The sequence below is a fragment of the Toxorhynchites rutilus genome, chromosome 3 (assembly GCF_029784135.1).
Source record: "Toxorhynchites rutilus septentrionalis strain SRP chromosome 3, ASM2978413v1, whole genome shotgun sequence".
Lineage (NCBI taxonomy): Eukaryota > Metazoa > Arthropoda > Insecta > Diptera > Culicidae > Toxorhynchites > Toxorhynchites rutilus.
The window spans coordinates 69,909,495-69,926,118 of record NC_073746.1 but is presented as its reverse complement, the minus strand read 5'-3'; the positions used below and the strand labels follow the sequence as shown (position 1 = coordinate 69,926,118).

Genomic DNA, 16,624 nt, shown 5'->3' with positions numbered 1-16,624 from the left:
TGGGAAAAGAGAGCGGTGTTGCTAGTAAAACTATGCGGTCTATATGAATATACATATTTCAAGGGATAGCGGCGTTAAGATGGAAAATATTATCTGTCTACCCTTCCCTTAGCCTCTATCGAGCTAAATTATCATATAGTTTGCACTCTCTGAGACTTAAAAATCAGGATCTGCTAAACTAGCTGAATATGAATCATTCGCATTGCATAGTCCGTACGATCCTGCTGTTTCATGATGCATGAAGAGGTCGAAAATAAATTTTCTGCACCGAAAGCGTATATGATGGTTTTGCTTGCGTGTCGGTGTATCATGAAGTGCGAACCGATGCAGAGTTGTCTCGTTCTCTTTTGTGTCGTGATTTGCAACACGTAACAACAAAAGGATACCGCTGGGGGAAATGATTTGTGTATGATCATATCTGAACGAACGAAAGCGATTTTTTCAGTGAATGGATCATTTGGAAAACACTGATCACAATGCATGAATTGCCTGGCTTACATTTGTTCAATCTTTTTACTCACAAAGCAAATATATTGAATTCAATTGAATTCGGAAATTGTTTCATTCAAACTAGAATTTAATCAATACAAACAAATAATTGATAGGCTAAGAACCCACGTCAACCTTGCGGTTATCATAGATATAACCCACCCATTTTTTGATACTTTTTTTGCTTTATATTTTTTTGTGTGCTCTTTATTACCAACCCATAATAAACGTTTCTTGAAATTATCCGTTAGTTGATTTTTTATAAGAGGCGTTTGTAATTCAATGCACCGAAAACAATTGTTACTCTCCATGATATTTTTCTCAGCTATTTTAACGTTATTTTTCACTACCCGCATTTCCACCGACGTAGCTGGATACCATTGTGGATCCCTTCCATATTCTGAAAAACCAATTGCATCATAAATACTCCATTGTTTTCATCTGAAACACACTTTTTTTTTTATTTAAGTCATTTATTTTTACGGGCTCAGTTACATAGGTTTAAAGGAGCCGAAAGCCGAACTCTTTGAAACAAACTTAGAATGAATATAAATACAATATGCAAACAAGTGAATTAACATGGCCACTCTCCAGATATTTTCCATATTTTCATATTGACACGAACGAATTCAGCTTTTGCGTCATAACTGGCCTTGGAACTATGCTCATTTTCGCAAATTTGAAATTCTTATAGCGATATGTGACCCGTGAAGCTGTTTATTTTGAAGCTGCGTCAGTAAAATTTGGTTTTCATTCAAACATTTTATATGATTGCTAGCCTTTCGTAAAATTCATTGATCACATCTACTGAAGCTTGTTTGTGTGGTATAATTCTATTGAGAAAACTTTCAAGTAATTTGAGAGTTTCTTTCTGATCGACACGAGATCCTCCGGCCTGTGTTGTTATCCTAATCTGTTCATGTAAACTAGTTAAATACGAAACGTTAATTTCATTGAGGCTTGTACTTCATTTTGGTTAGCACTTGTATTTATGTTTACGATTGAATGAAATGAGTCCTCTTTTTTCGTTCATCAACTTGAAAAAAAGAACTTGTAAATGTTCGATCTTATTTTATGAAGTTTGATGAGAAGTTGTGCAAACAATTTTATGATACACTGTATATTAGGCTCAATCCAATCGATGTTCTTTCCGTTCCTCGCGCTAAAACCATTCTGACCGAAACCCACGTTTCACATTTTTCTTTACGCGCCTCATAAAACTTGCATGATTTATCCCGCTTTCCCCCTACTTGCACCACTATGACTTTCCTTGACCGGCTTACCGTCTATTTTTCCAGTTTTTTTGTTTTCATTATTGAATGAACTCCAATGTCAAGCACAATAATATTTACTATCTCCAGAGCGAAGAAAAGAGAGAAAGAAACCAAAACCACGTGAGTGTTCATTCGATGAAAACAAAACCACAAGCGCGAGCTGCATCGTTTCGATGAACACACGGAATTCTGTCACTCTCACTTTCTGCGATGAGAGCGAGTGTCATTTGGCGCGCGCCCGCTCTCTCCGAATAAGCACGTGAGAACGAAAAGAGCGGAACAACTTTGCAAAATTCATGGCGCACCTTTGCGGGTATCATCGTCGGGCAGATATTACAAGGTTTTGTTTATATGATTCGAATATCTGAATGAGCAGTGCTGCCAGAATATTCTAGTTTTATCGGGGTATGATATTTTCAACATCTTCGATTGTTACATAACACAAACAGCCCAGAATATTGATTCGCTGTTCGTTCACCCTTAACTATATATTCAACCGGTCACTTCCAGCCCTTCCCGGAGCTACGCGCTCTGCCGCTATTACTACACGTGATGTTCACATTTTTCCGCTTCTGTCTGATTGTACCCTTGTTCCTGCTCCCGATATCCACACACATGTGGGAGGAATCAAAACCACCCGTTCATTCGAGCATGGGGACGAAAAAAGGCGACTTATCATATTGTGCTTTACCGTGTTTCAGCGCTCCGCCGCTGACTTAGTTGACTGCCAGAGCCAAAGCGGAACGGTGGTGGCGTAGCGTTGAATTCTCCGGTTGTCAATCGTTATTGTTGCGTGTAGAGAGGGAGCTCCGAACGTGACAGATTCCGATTTTGAACACGGAAAATCGTGGCAATTATAGATCAACACACACGGCGGCAAGAGTGCGGACTACTCGAATGACAGTTGACAGTTTTTCCTCTCGGTCGGAAAAGGTGCACAATTAGTACTTTCGACGGTTGCATGCGGTGATAGAAGATGGATGGTTGTTTCAGTTTCTAGTTTTCTGTTGTTTTTTGTTGCTAGTTTTTCAATGGAGTGCGGTTAGTTTTCTGTGATCTTTTGTGGTAATTGAGCAGCTGAAAACGAGCATATAGTGATTGACCTAGCTATTAGTGAAAGTTTGAAGTATTTTGTTGCTGTTATTGTAAATCATTTTTCCGGAAACGAAATACATGGTCAATACATGTTAGAGCAATGATTACAAGAGTGAAATAGTGGAATTATGTCTAGTTGGTGCTCAAAATAAATTCGACGAGATAAGAAAACCTTTCTGGAAAGTCTAACTCTTCGAACTGGTGCATTTGTTGTTTTTTGAGGCCGATTCCATCGCTATTTTGGCATCATTAGTCCAACATGTGTCAGCCAGACCTCAATTAGCTGAATCGTAGGTATTTTTTATTCACATTTGCAAATCCAAACAAAAGCTTGTAGAAGAAACAAAATTGTGTTTTCTTTTTTTTATGACAAGAAATAACGAGATCTCATAATATCTTTGTATTTTCGAGTTTTAAATAATGATATTAAAGGTTTCGTACTTCCAAAAACAGGATGTTTAGAATGGCTACAAACAATAAAAATGGCCAAACTATCAAGAACTCTCTCTGTTGACGTGAGACGTGAACCCCACCAATCCAAAGTGTCACACGTGGTGAATCGATTGGACCAAACCTATAACATAACACATGACTCGTGGCACTTGTTTATCATAAATAGGGCGTTAAGACGCTCGGCAGAGTAGTGAAGTTGCTCAATGCATGATCGACCGAAGCATTTCACTGCACTACCTTCTTTAAATTTATAGCAATGGGCAATAATTCCAGTGACCGGTTCCTACGACCTTTGAAATAACAGCGATTACATATTTATAATCGAAATAGGAGGAAATTACATTTTTCATGATGTCTTAACAAAATCAAATTTCTTCAAAATGAAGACTTGTCTTCAAACCTGGCATCTATGGTGCGCCGCAAAGTGGAAGAGAGACGAAATCGTTAGGAAAGATTACCTGACTAATTTCCAACAACGATGAGACTTTGAAATTTTCATTAATTTGTTTTTTTTTTAATTGACTACATGATATTTGTTAACTGCTTTTGTTTTGATTTAATTAATTAATTTATAATGAAGGAAACCTCTAATGGAAAAAAACGCTTATTATTTGCTCAAAAAGAACATGCCTATTATTGACCAACTTAACCCGTGTGTGGGCTTAGTTGGTCAATTTATTAGGCTGTCAAAAAAGTCCTGCGGTTTTTTTTTTGAATTTTCATTTGTTCATAAAATTAGTTACAATCATCTGTTTTAAGTCAAATATGCGCCGTTTTGTTCGATGACTTGTTCCCAACGAGATGCCAACTTCATAATACCCCTGTTATAGAAGCTCGCTTCCTTATTGGCAAAAAACTCGGATAGCCCATTTTCGCAGGCCTCTTTTGTGGCTAACTTCTGACTACCTAGCTCGTTCGCCATGGACAAAAACAGGTGGTAGTCACTTGGTGCAAGGTCCGGACTATACGGCGGATGCAAAAGAACCTCCCATCCGAGCTCCCGGAGCTTCTGGCGCGTCACCAAAGAAGTGTGTGGCCTGGCGTTGTCCTGATGGAAGACAATGCGGCCTCTGTTTATCAAAGATGGCCTCTTCTTCATGAGTGCTACCTTCAAGCGGTCCAGTTGTTGGCAGTACAGGTCCGAATTGAGCGTTTGGCCATAGGGAAGCAGCTCATAATAGATTATTCCTTGACAATCCCACCAAACACACAGCAGAACCTTCCTGGCCGTTAATGAGGGCTTGGCCACCGTCTGAGCCGCTTCAGCGGGCTTCGACCACGACCGTTTGCGCTTCACGTTGTCGTAAGTGACCCACTTTTCATCGCCAGTCACCATCCGCTTCAGAAACGGGTCGATTTTGATTCAGCAGCGATTCACATGCGTCGATACGGTCAAAGATGTTTTTTTGCGTCAACGTGTGTGGCACCCATACATCGAGCTTCTTTGTGAATCCAAGCTTCTTCAAATGGTTAATAACGGTTTGATGACTTATCCCCAGCTCTTGGCCGATGCTACGGCTGCTACTATGCCGGTCTTTCTCGGCTAATTCAGCGATTTTGTCGCAATTTTCGACGACAGGCCTTCCGGAGCGTGGCGCATCTTCGACGACCTCTACACCAGAACGAAAACGTTGAAACCATCGTTGTGCGGTGGAAATGGAAACTGTATCGGGTCCATAATATGCACAAATTTTATTGGCAGCTTGAGATGCATTTTTGCCTTTGTCATAGTAGTACTGTAAAATATGTCGGATTTTCTCTTTATTTTGCTCCATATTTGCGACACTATAACTCACGAACGACTTAACCAAACAAAACACTGTCAAGGACTATATTATAGCGCGTACCTTATACCTTTCCAACAAGCTATAGTATGACTCGATACAATGAATATAACTAGAACTACTCGCTTACAACGACACCTCGCGGAAATACCGCAGGACTTTTTTGACAGCCTAATATTTTGAAATATAATGAAGTCAAATAAACGATTTTCTGGTATGCTTGTGGTACATAACATTCTAACGCAAAACTTCGTACTACAAAGTTATAGCCAAATTTATTCAACAATGACCAACCAGCCCTGCCCTACCCTTTCGATGATAATTGCTTGATAAATGTGGAATAGAATACTCCAGAACCCGGATGTAGTCCTTTTTATTCATTTTGAAGGATGTGGTAACTATTTTGATATATTTATCTGCACAAAAGTCTACCCGTACTCTGCATGATCCGTCACCGAGGTGACGTTTTTATGACAGTTTTGTTCAGCTCTATGCTCAATATAGCCTACCTGAATTATTTATCATCAAAACCTCTACTCATACCTTGTTCATAAAAGGTAAGAGAAATGAATAAACTATATCCAATAATGTTCGTTGAACGCAGTTTAAAGTGAATAATTATAACGTTTATTACGTATGCGTTAAAAAAATGGACAAATTTCGGATGGCGATGAAAAAAAATCTACAATATATAATTCAATGGACCAATTTTTTTCTTGAATGCTACAGCATACTAAAAAATCAATCGACGCTCTGCCGGGCAGTCTTACGGTGGTTGACCGGAACCTTAGACATGATCGATGAGTAGATATTTATCAGAATATTCTTCAAATAATTCGTGACCTTGGCGATTATCTGCTTCTTTGTTTGACCACCAAATTATTGGAGTGGGCCCTCCGTATGTGGTTCGTCCAGCAATTTTCTATCGGTCGCAGCTGGGACCCTTTTGGAGGGTTGACGATCTTCGATACAACGTCTATCTTCAGCCGGCCCAACTCGAGTGATTTGTTGTCAACCGTTCTTTCTGGGCGATTGCCTACTGTTCAGACATGGCCGGACTAGACTGACGCTTCTGCATAAATGTACTTATTCATAGTTTGGCCGGTTGCACCGACCTCCTTTCCAAGGTGCGGGACGATGAGGCTTACTTGCTCTCGGTCTCCCTCTCTAGCTTCTGCTGCTCCTTACGGTTGCTCAGCACTGTCGGATGATCAGAACCAGGGTTCCTTTCGACGCTCTCGCCTTTCTCCTGATGTTTCAAATGCCGGATCGGCTATATCCGACGGTCACGAAGCGCCTCAGTATGTCCAACTTCTTCGTGCTCTGGGGAGAAATTGGCAGTACGAGCAAAGTATCGAACGTAGTTGTTTCACAGTTTTCGCCAAGGCTGCTGCAAATCAACTGATAAGGGCGTCGATGCATTTTGGTATAAGATCCAATAGGATTAAGGAAAATTTGGTTATTATTTTATTATATATATTTTTGATCGGCATCCGAAATTTGTCCATCTTTTCAGCATACGTTACTACTCCATGGTGTTATGGAAACGTTTATTTGGCCATTTGTTTGGTTTGTTTTACTCTACTCTAACTGCGCTATCAAACAAGATCAACTTCGTCTGACTGCATCATTTACATTAACCAAATTTCTATAAACAAAACTCGATTTTTAACACCTTGACATACGCTTTATAGAATCTTTCACAGCTACTAGAAAAAACTTGTTCAGTTTTTGATGAGCTTTTGAAAAAAAAAACCAAAAAAAATGGTCGAGATCCGAACTCACGATCATTTGCATCATTAGATTACTTAAAAATGTAATGCAAGATTACCTTCTGTCTTACTACTACATCAGGATATTCACAAATGAGTCATCGACAAGCAAACCTGTGTGAAGAACGTTTTAAACGTTTGTCCGATTTAATTTTAGTTTTAGTATAACGAGCAGTCGAACGCGAATTTAAAAACGCTTGCAGCAAATGCTGATTTCAGTAGTCCGTCATGCGTTGTACAAAAGTTGCTTTGCAGTTGAAGAAACGTTTTCGAACCTTTCTCTGGCATCTTATGAGATAAATATTCATGGTTGGACAAATGCTTCATTTTGGACTGGATAATTTTTTATGGTTACAACGTATAGCTCAGAATAACGTTTTATTAAGCACTCAATGCTATTGTTCGACCATTATTCGGATGACTAGCTTTATAACAGATAATGATTGTTCGTTGGGCAGTATCCGTCGAAACCATCAGTATTATCGATGTCGAGATAGTCTGAAAAAGATCCTTATTGGCAAAAATCTATAGTAATAGATTTTCAAAATCCTCTCTTGATCTCAATTTTTTATCATTTAGGAAGTTTTGCAATGCGAGAAAAAGGTGGTAATCGCTTGGTGCCGGATCTGGACTATATGGTGGATACATTAGAACTTCTCAACCATGCTCCCGTAGTTTCTGACGAGTCACTACAGACGTGTGTCCTGAGGGAACACAGCACCTCTTCGGTTGGTTGATTCTCCGTTTCGCCTGGTTCGCCAGGCACAGACAGCTTTTTATCAACACGAATGAACAGTACTGCTGTTTTTGAGCCAAAACCACAGTGATAATAGGATAATTTTACATCAATTCATAAAATCCGGATGGCAATGGCATGATTTAATGAATAGAAGCTTCAGATTTTGGACTGGCTTGGCTATTTACCAGATCATAACCCAATCGAAAATTTATGAGGAGTGATCGTATGGAGAGTAGATGTAGTTAACTAGCAGTATGAGAGTTTTTAAGAGCTTAAACAAGCAGTATACTCTGCGTGGAACGAGATGCAAACTACAACAGGTCGTAGCTTGATCGAAAACATTTCGAATAGATTATTTGAATTTATTGAGAACTAAAGATGACTTTTCGATTTAGATGAATTAGAAACTTATTGTAATTAATGCGATTAATGTTGGTTTTTCAGAGGAGTTAGAGTTTTCCATCCGGTTCAATAGTTCAGTGGCGTTTTTGTTTTCTGAATGTTTTGCGCTTGAACAAATCAATAAAGTTCAAATGGTCAGCCTTATAAACGAAGACCGAGCTCTCACATATCTCTGAAAACTAAAAAAAATAGGGGTTCTAACGGTTTGACACTTAGTGTAGTACTCCAAGGGAGTCAAGTCTGGGAAATAGATGGGTCGAGTTGTATCCCTACTTTCATCAATTTTGCGATCACAACTACTGAGGCGTGAGCTGGTGCGTTGTCGTGATGGACAAAAACACTCGACTTCCTCGATTTAAACGGATGCCCAACACAAAGAAACAGACCGATATGGTTGAAACTTGGTGTGTGTTCTACCAAAAGATACTACTAACTAAACACAACTTCATTACGCGCCAGTAGTCCCATTCATCTCTCTGACTTAGCAGGTGCTTTCCAAAGAACCTTCGTATTTTCAGGCATCTATCCTGCTATGACTGTGATTTCTTGAGTCTTGTTTTGAATGCATGGCCCACATTTTTCCAAATGCTGAATGGATGAATGAATACATGCCAAATATAAAATGATCAGAGCTCTATGCTCTTTACAAAATTCCGTGATGAAAGAAAATTTATTTCTGTGTAATGTATGCGACTAGGAGAGGTTTGCGTGCAATAAAACTCAAAGATATTCAAAGGGTTCACCTTTTCTAATTCAAACATTCATAATTGTGGGGTCCGTTTTTTCTTGTCTTTGTCATTAGTTTTCGAGCTATAATTTTTCGATTAGCCTTCGCAAACATTGATCTCAACTAAAACGCTGTATGAAAAAAACGGTACTCTGGGTAGCCATCATCACATGGATAAAGTTTCAACAAAAATCGTAGACGGTCGAGTTCGTAGAACATTCTAAGTGGAGTTGCCTAATACTTTGAATGATGAGTAATCAATTGATTCACGTAAGATGGCCTTGCTCTGTATAGCCTTGTTGTATTCTATGAGATGTTTAGTGCGAAAAGCGTTTACAGATTTTAAACAGTAATTTATAATATTAGGCTGTCAAAAAAGTCCTGCGGTATTTTTTTTTGAATTTTCATTTGTTCATAAAATTAGTTACTATCATCTGTTTTAAGTCAAATATGCGCCGTTTTGTTCGATGACTTGTTCCCAACGAGATGCCAACTTCATAATACCCCTGTTATAGAAGCTCGCTTCCTTATTGGCAAAAAACTCGGATAGCCAATTTTCACAGGCCTGTTTTGTGGCTAACTTCTGACTACCTAGCTCGTTCGCCATGGACAAAAACAGGTGGTAGTCACTTGGTGCAAGGTCCGGACTATACGGCGGATGCAAAAGAACCTCCCATCCGAGCTCCCGGAGCTTCTGGCGCGTCACCAAAGAAGTGTGTGGCCTGGCGTTGTCCTGATGGAAGACAATGCGGCCTCTGTTTATCAAAGATGGCCTCTTCTTCATGAGTGCTACCTTCAAGCGGTCCAGTTGTTGGCAGTACAGGTCCGAATTGAGCGTTTGGCCATAGGGAAGCAGCTCATAATAGATTATCCCTTGACAATCCCACCAAACACACAGCAGAACCTTCCTGGCCGTTAATGAGGGCTTGGCCACCGTCTGAGCCGCTTCAGCGGGCTTCGACCACGACCGTTTGCGCTTCACGTTGTCGTAAGTGACCCACTTTTCATCGCCAGTCACCATCCGCTTCAGAAACGGGTTTTGATTTTGATTCAGCAGCGATTCACATGCGTCGATACGGTCAAAGATGTTTTTTTGCGTCAACGTGTGTGGCACCCATACATCGAGCTTCTTTGTGAATCCAAGCTTCTTCAAATGGTTAATAACGGTTTGATGACTTATCCCCAGCTCTTGGCCGATGCTACGGCTGCTACTATGCCGGTCTTTCTCGGCTAATTCAGCGATTTTGTCGCAATTTTCGACGACAGGCCTTTCGGAGCGTGGCGCATCTTCGACGACCTCTACACCAGAACGAAAACGTTGAAACCATCGTTGTGCGGTGGAAATGGAAACTGTATCGGGTCCATAAACTGCACAAATTTTATTGGCAGCTTGAGATGCATTTTTGCCTTTGTCATAGTAGTACTGTAAAATATGTAGGATTTTCTCATTATTTTGCTCCATATTTGCGACACTATAACTCACGAACGACTTAACCAAACAAAACACTGTCAAGGACTATATTATAGCGCGCAAAAATACCTTTCCAACAAGCTATAGTATGACTCGATACAATTAATACAACTAGAACTACGCGCTTACAACGACACCTCGCGGAAATACCGCAGGACTTTTTTGACAGCCTAATATAAATTGACTACCACTTTTCAGTAATTTTAAGGGATTTTTTTTGGAAATAAAATAAATAAATGAATAAACAGTTTTAATTAAAAATCAAATGATTTTCCATTTATGAAGTACTGTAGTTGGTAATCGTTAAAGCAAGTTGCAGAGTAGAAGTGTTTCCTAAGGTCTACAATTGATTCTCAACAAACCATAAATTTTAGAAAAAAAGGGGCTGAATGAATACCCTGCCATAGAAAATAGGTGTTCAACGTGTACAACGTGGAGCAGTAATGGTCTAGGTCGAAATGTAGTGAGCTGGCAAAAGACGACCAAGCAACGATGGACGACAAGGAATTTGGATTGATTGGCAAGGAATCACCTACTGTGAACTGTTTCACTCAACTCTTAATACGGAACTATACTGATAATAATTGAGCCATCTGAAGTAAGCAATCGTCCAAAAGCTGTGTTTGGTTGGGGAGTTCCTACACATTCATCTTTTAGCCCTGTCTATGGCGGATGATTAAAGTGGTGGTAATTTGCCTCTAGAAAAGCTTGCGAAAATCAGCTTTCGCGTAACTTTCGTAAAGGACCTATCTGCCTTGATCGATTCTCTTCATTGACTATATCTTCCGTTAATAACTCGGTGATAAAAGCATTTCCTAATGTGTTCGACGATCAGAAGTGTAGAACTTTGTATATCAAACTATGTGGCAAGACTGACCTAGAATCTGTCTACAAGGCCGTGGTTATAGTAATGCTAAATGAAGTTTTGAAGTTTACACAAACATCAACGATTTCTTCTTATCCCACCTCATATCCGAATGGCTCGGAAAAATGGGAAAATATCGGATGGTTATGTTGAAAAACAAAAAAAAATATATACATATCTCATGATTATACAGGGTTTTCTATTTCGGGCTTCCGAAAGTATACAGCCCTGCGCTGACAACCGTTTGACATAGCTGTCAACCAAAGCGTCATATCGTTAGTTGAATGTCTGCCATTTTACAATATCTGGTGGAGTCATCGGGTCGTATTTCTTTGAAAATGAGGAAGGCGAGACGGTAACTGTGAATGGTGAGCGCTATGGCCTCATGTTAACCGATTTTTTTTGCCACAAATTGAAGATATGGATACGGATGACATGTGGTTTCAGCAGGACGGCGCCACGTGCCACACAACACGACCGAACATGGCCATATTGCGAACGAAATTTGAGGGACGCATAATTTCGCGTTTTGGTGATGCCAATTGGCCGTCAAGATCATGCGATTTGAACCCGCTAGACTTTTTTTTTGTGGGGTTATGCGAAAGACCGTGTCTATGCCAACTCTCCGCAAACTCTTGAACATTTGAAAGACAACATTCGTGAAGTTATGACCGAGATACCGCCCCATATGTGCCGAAAAGTCACCTGTTCCGGATCAAGGTGTGCGAGGAAACCCTAGGTGGACATTTGAATGATGTTGTATTTCACACATAATGGCATAAACCAAACTTTAATTTGAAATAAAAGTTTCATCGAAATTCGAATTCTAAGTGTGTTTTATTTCAATTTACTTTCGGAATTTAAAGTTGGAAAACCCTGTATGTATTGTTTCTTCCGAAGGACTAGTCTTGTATTTTTTACATGTTACACAACATTTTTTCGGGTCAACGAATTGGCATTCTATCCACTATAGTAGCTGCTAGATTTGAGCTTCATAAATAACATGCTAATCTTCTTGTTTGCATTGTACACCGATTTTGCGCGTATATTTTTAACCATTCCAAATTATGTATTCCCAAAATCAGTTCGTCGCGTTCCCGATGTCGAACAATTATGTGAATATTTTTTGTTCCAAAACAAGACTAAACCGGTATCCCATAATGGTTCGGTTTGGTTGGATTATCATGTTAAATCAATTAACGACATCTTTCCATTCAAATTAGTGGCGCTTCACACGAATATGTAGTAAATTTGAATGTGAAGTGCTATGGATTCTTCGAAACTGGTTTCCAGCCATGAATCTATCGGCGCTGAACATGTGTTTTTTTTCGGTTGTTTATAATCTTTCTCGTATCCGAAATAGTAGAAATTGGTAGTTTATCGTGTTATCCGAATTGAGTAGAGATGGAATGATAAACACGGTGGGCTTGAACAAATTATGTTGTTGTCTGGTGGGAAAACACTCATTTCTTTCAACAGTATCCGTTTGAGTGTTATTGCAATGGAATGTGATATGAGCTCATGAACATAAAGGTTATTTTCCAACTGTTTACATATTAAACGATAATCGATAACTGGTCCGGTTCTTTCAATTTTTAATAATTAAAACATCTTCTGACCGTGATATGTGAACACATTGCGAAAAAAAAGTGTAAACACAAAACCGCTCGGGATGGAAAATTCCCCTCTGGCGTGTTTACTACAGGTAAGTGTAATGAAACAATCAGAAGCACAGGTATACCAGCAAAATAGGCGAAAAACAGCTCCAATAAAAAATCATGTGATTGTACACCAGTAAATACTTTATCGCTTTGACGGGCGTAGCAAAAACCCAATCTAATGATCTTGCCGTTAACGTTTATGAGTTCATACCTGTTTACATGAACTCCGCGTTACGGGGAAAAATTCCTAACAAGCGATTGCGGGGGAATAATATAGTTTTTTGTACGCCGGCAAAAGATGAGTGCAATGTTACAACCTTCACCAGCCAGCCATAGGAAAAATAGAGCGCACGAAGAACGATAAGCCAGTGCAACGCTCGCGCTGTGACGTCGCGCCGAGGAAACCTCTTCCGATTAGCGCGAACCGGGAAGGATAATCTACAGTATCTATTGGTGATAATACGTCGGGCAAATGTTTTGCTAAATTGATATTATCTGCGCGTGTTTGTGTTTTAGCGTCACGGATAACAGCGAACTCTGGTTGGACCGTGACAATTCCGCATCGGTTTTACACATAAAAATACTGATATAAATAAACACAGCACGTCTGAAAAATACAAGAATTGGAAGAATTCCTCTTTTTTCGTGAAGCAGTCGATATGGATCAATTTCATAAAAGAGACAACAACATGAGTCACATAAATGTCAGTATATAATAATCGATAACGAATGCAATTTAAATTAAATGAAAAACTTAAAGAAGACTTTTGATACTAATTAGAATCCAATTTAGTAATCATCACGAATTAACACGTTGACTACCTACCATGATATGCCTAACACTTATCTACAAGTTATCTCATCGTTGGAAGTTATCGTGTTAACAGTGGTTGAGCGATATGCATAATGCTGTCATCTCCCTTTTTTTTATCAGAAAAAGAAACGATAACGATTCGATCCTGTAGCGGACTGCTTCTGTTGTATTATAGGAGCGGGATGAGCCGATCAACTTGTTGAAAATGACGTTTCCAACCAATTCGATAACGTTATCAATATCCGTACACAAGGCTATTGTGTTCTAATTACATCGCGAAAATCAACAAGTACGGGAAGGGTTTTTCGGAGGAATATAAAAACGTCCAGATAAAGAAATTCAGTGCAATGCAATGAGCATTGAATCTTTTTTTTTTTAAACGCGTCAGTTTTTGTGCATTTCTTCGGAATTAGATGCAGTCTACCCAAGTTTAAAAAAAATACCCTCATAGTATTTGGGACAGGGCTTGTAATTTCTGAAATCATGAAATGAAAATGTTTTTTACATAGGACTATGTCTTTGATTTCTATATAGGGGGTAACTCTACGAAAAATGTAACTGGTTCATCGCCCAATAGGCTGTGTTTACACGCCACAGTATAACACGAAGCGATTCGAGCATGGAGGAAAGAACATTATGGTGTGAGGGTGCTTCTCCTGGTCCGAGGTTGGCCCCCTGTACTGGGTGGATAAGATCATGGATGAGAACCTCAACGCCCAAATCTTAATGTTTTGTCCGATACTGTAAGTAAATTTTAAGATTTTTTGTTTCAGATGGTGATGGCTGGTAGCACTGGTCATGAGCGTTCCGAGAAACAAGCAGTAAATGGATAGTTCATTATGTATTTTCAATTCATATTTCTATATAGTGCAGATTAGGGTGGCAGCGAAAATGGACATTTCAAATTTCATTTCAAAAACCGACGTTTATTGCCCTAAAAAAATGACCTGTGCAAAGTTTCAGCTCAATCGGACATGATTTAGGGGTGCCTTAAAGTTTTGATTTTTTGATCCTCGAAAGTCTTTCAAGGGGGGAGTAAAGGAAATTTAGAAAATCGAAAAAAATTTTCGATGCCAAATGACTTAAAAATGCATGAAACGTCGAGATCTGGTGTCATCTTGAAAAAAAAAAAATTTGGCCGAAAATCGACCTTATGGGACTGAAATTCCAAAAAATCAAAACATTGAGTGTCTTGAGGCACCCCTAAATCATGTCCGATTGAGCTGAAATTTAGCACAGATCATTTTTTGAGGTCAATAAACAAAATGTACATGGTCGGTTGTTTAAATTCGATAATTTTTTTGTTTTCTATACCTTCATTATTACTCAGGCTATGTCTCAAAGGACGATTTTCGGCCAAAATTTTTTTTGTGAGATGACATAAGATCTCGACGTTTCTTGCATTTTTAAGTCATTTGGCATCGCACAAAACTTTGATTTTCCAAATTTCGTTCACTCCCCCTTGGAAGATTTTCGAGGAAGAAAAAATCAAAACTTTGAGCGCTTTGAGGCACCCCTAAACAATGTCCGATTTAGCTGAAACTTTGTACAGATAATTTTTTTGGGCCAATAAACAAAATGTACACGGTCGGTTTTTGAAATTTGATGATGAATTTTTTTCCATACATCCATTGCCACCCTAGTGCTGATGTAATGTAAGGAAACTAAATGCTTGTACTACGCGTCAGTATCTAGGGGCCTGAGCTTTTTGGAAGGAAAGTGCTGACTGACTGGGACTGGCAGTTACAAAATCTATATATATATATATATATATATATATATATATATATATATATATATATATATATATATATATATATATATATAACTTACATTTTCTTCCGGACTTTCGGAGTTTTTAAAAAAAGGAATGAATACAAGATTTAGAACCGGTCTACTCGGTGGTCAAACTCATAATAATTTTATTATTGTCTAAAGAGTCGCTACCTGGTCTCAGTCCCTCGCTTATTCTAACACCTCAGCAAATTCTATCCACTCCAGTTCGTTGCCGGCAGGAAAGAGTCTGGTTACGTCTGCTGCAGTTCACACGCTCGTTCGCTCGCCGTCCGTTACGCTAACGTCGTCGCGTTCTGGGAATAGTGCTCAAGTTCGCGCGCTATTTGTATTTGCTGATGTTGCAATTCGATGACTTTCTGTTGTTGTTGTTGGAGTTGGATGCGGTCTATGATGTCCGTCTGTGAATCGTTGCTGGTTTCGGGTTATTGGTTGCTTGCGTTTGTAACTACTCCCCCTGCAAGTAAGGGGCGTCCCGTTCCCTGAAGTTGAGACTTGCACCAATCTCTGATTATCATGAAGACGAGAAATATAATGATGATGTACGTGAGAGAGAGGCCTCCAAATATGGTCCAAAATTTGAATTTTAGATGGTACTGTTCCAGGTAGACGTGATCTAACCTTTTCCTGTTGCCAAGAGTTTCGTTGTTAATTGTAGTCATGTCTAAACTCTGATGAAGGTTCCAATTTATTTTGACATTGTGGAGTGCTCCATAAATGATATCTGTGTGTTGAAAGATTTCTTTGTTCTGGAATATTTGGTTATTGAAGGAGATGGAGCAGTTTGAAAAAGTTATCAGGAAATTCCCCGATAGTGTACGATCGTCTGGTCCACAATTGCTTTTCAGTGTATTATTGTTAGCGTTTTGAACTAGGACTGTATTCTCATTTATTAGTAGTTGCGTTGTTTCATTAGTAAATGTAGAGTTGCATATAGATTCCTTCCCAAATATTAGGGGACGAATACAAGAGTCGTATATCTCTTTAAGATATGCAGATTTTTGTACGAACTCATTCGGATTGCTGGTGGAGTACAATATATTGTCCTTTTTGATAACGTATTCTGGATAACTGTTGATGATCTGGTTTTTGTTAGCCATAGGATGAATTTGAATTATGGAAGATGTATCATTTTCTAGTCGAGGAACATGGAGGATATATAAGAGCGTTTGCTGGCTTACTGCAATTTTCGGGCTGACGTGTTGAAGAGCTTCGTCAGGAAGATCTACTTTCACACCTTGATCTTGCAAGAGGGTTCTTATGAACGATTTTTCCTGTAGGGAC

The 16,624-nt window shown here is 39.2% G+C and overlaps 1 protein-coding gene across 4 annotated transcripts in view; it reads left to right on the top strand.

Annotated features, from left to right (window-relative positions):
• The first annotated feature begins 2,480 nt into the window (after positions 1 to 2,480).
• LOC129775447 (cGMP-dependent protein kinase, isozyme 1) overlaps positions 2,481 to 16,624 on the top strand; it is a 116,205-nt gene continuing 102,061 nt past the window's right edge. For 3 of the 4 annotated variants that reach the window (XM_055780209.1, XM_055780205.1, XM_055780207.1), the window contains exon 1: positions 2,481 to 3,148. The gene's annotated coding sequence lies outside the window, so the exon portion shown is untranslated. Of the gene's footprint in view, positions 3,153 to 16,624 lie in introns of all 4 variants that reach the window. The other variant, XM_055780206.1, reaches the window with a different exon arrangement.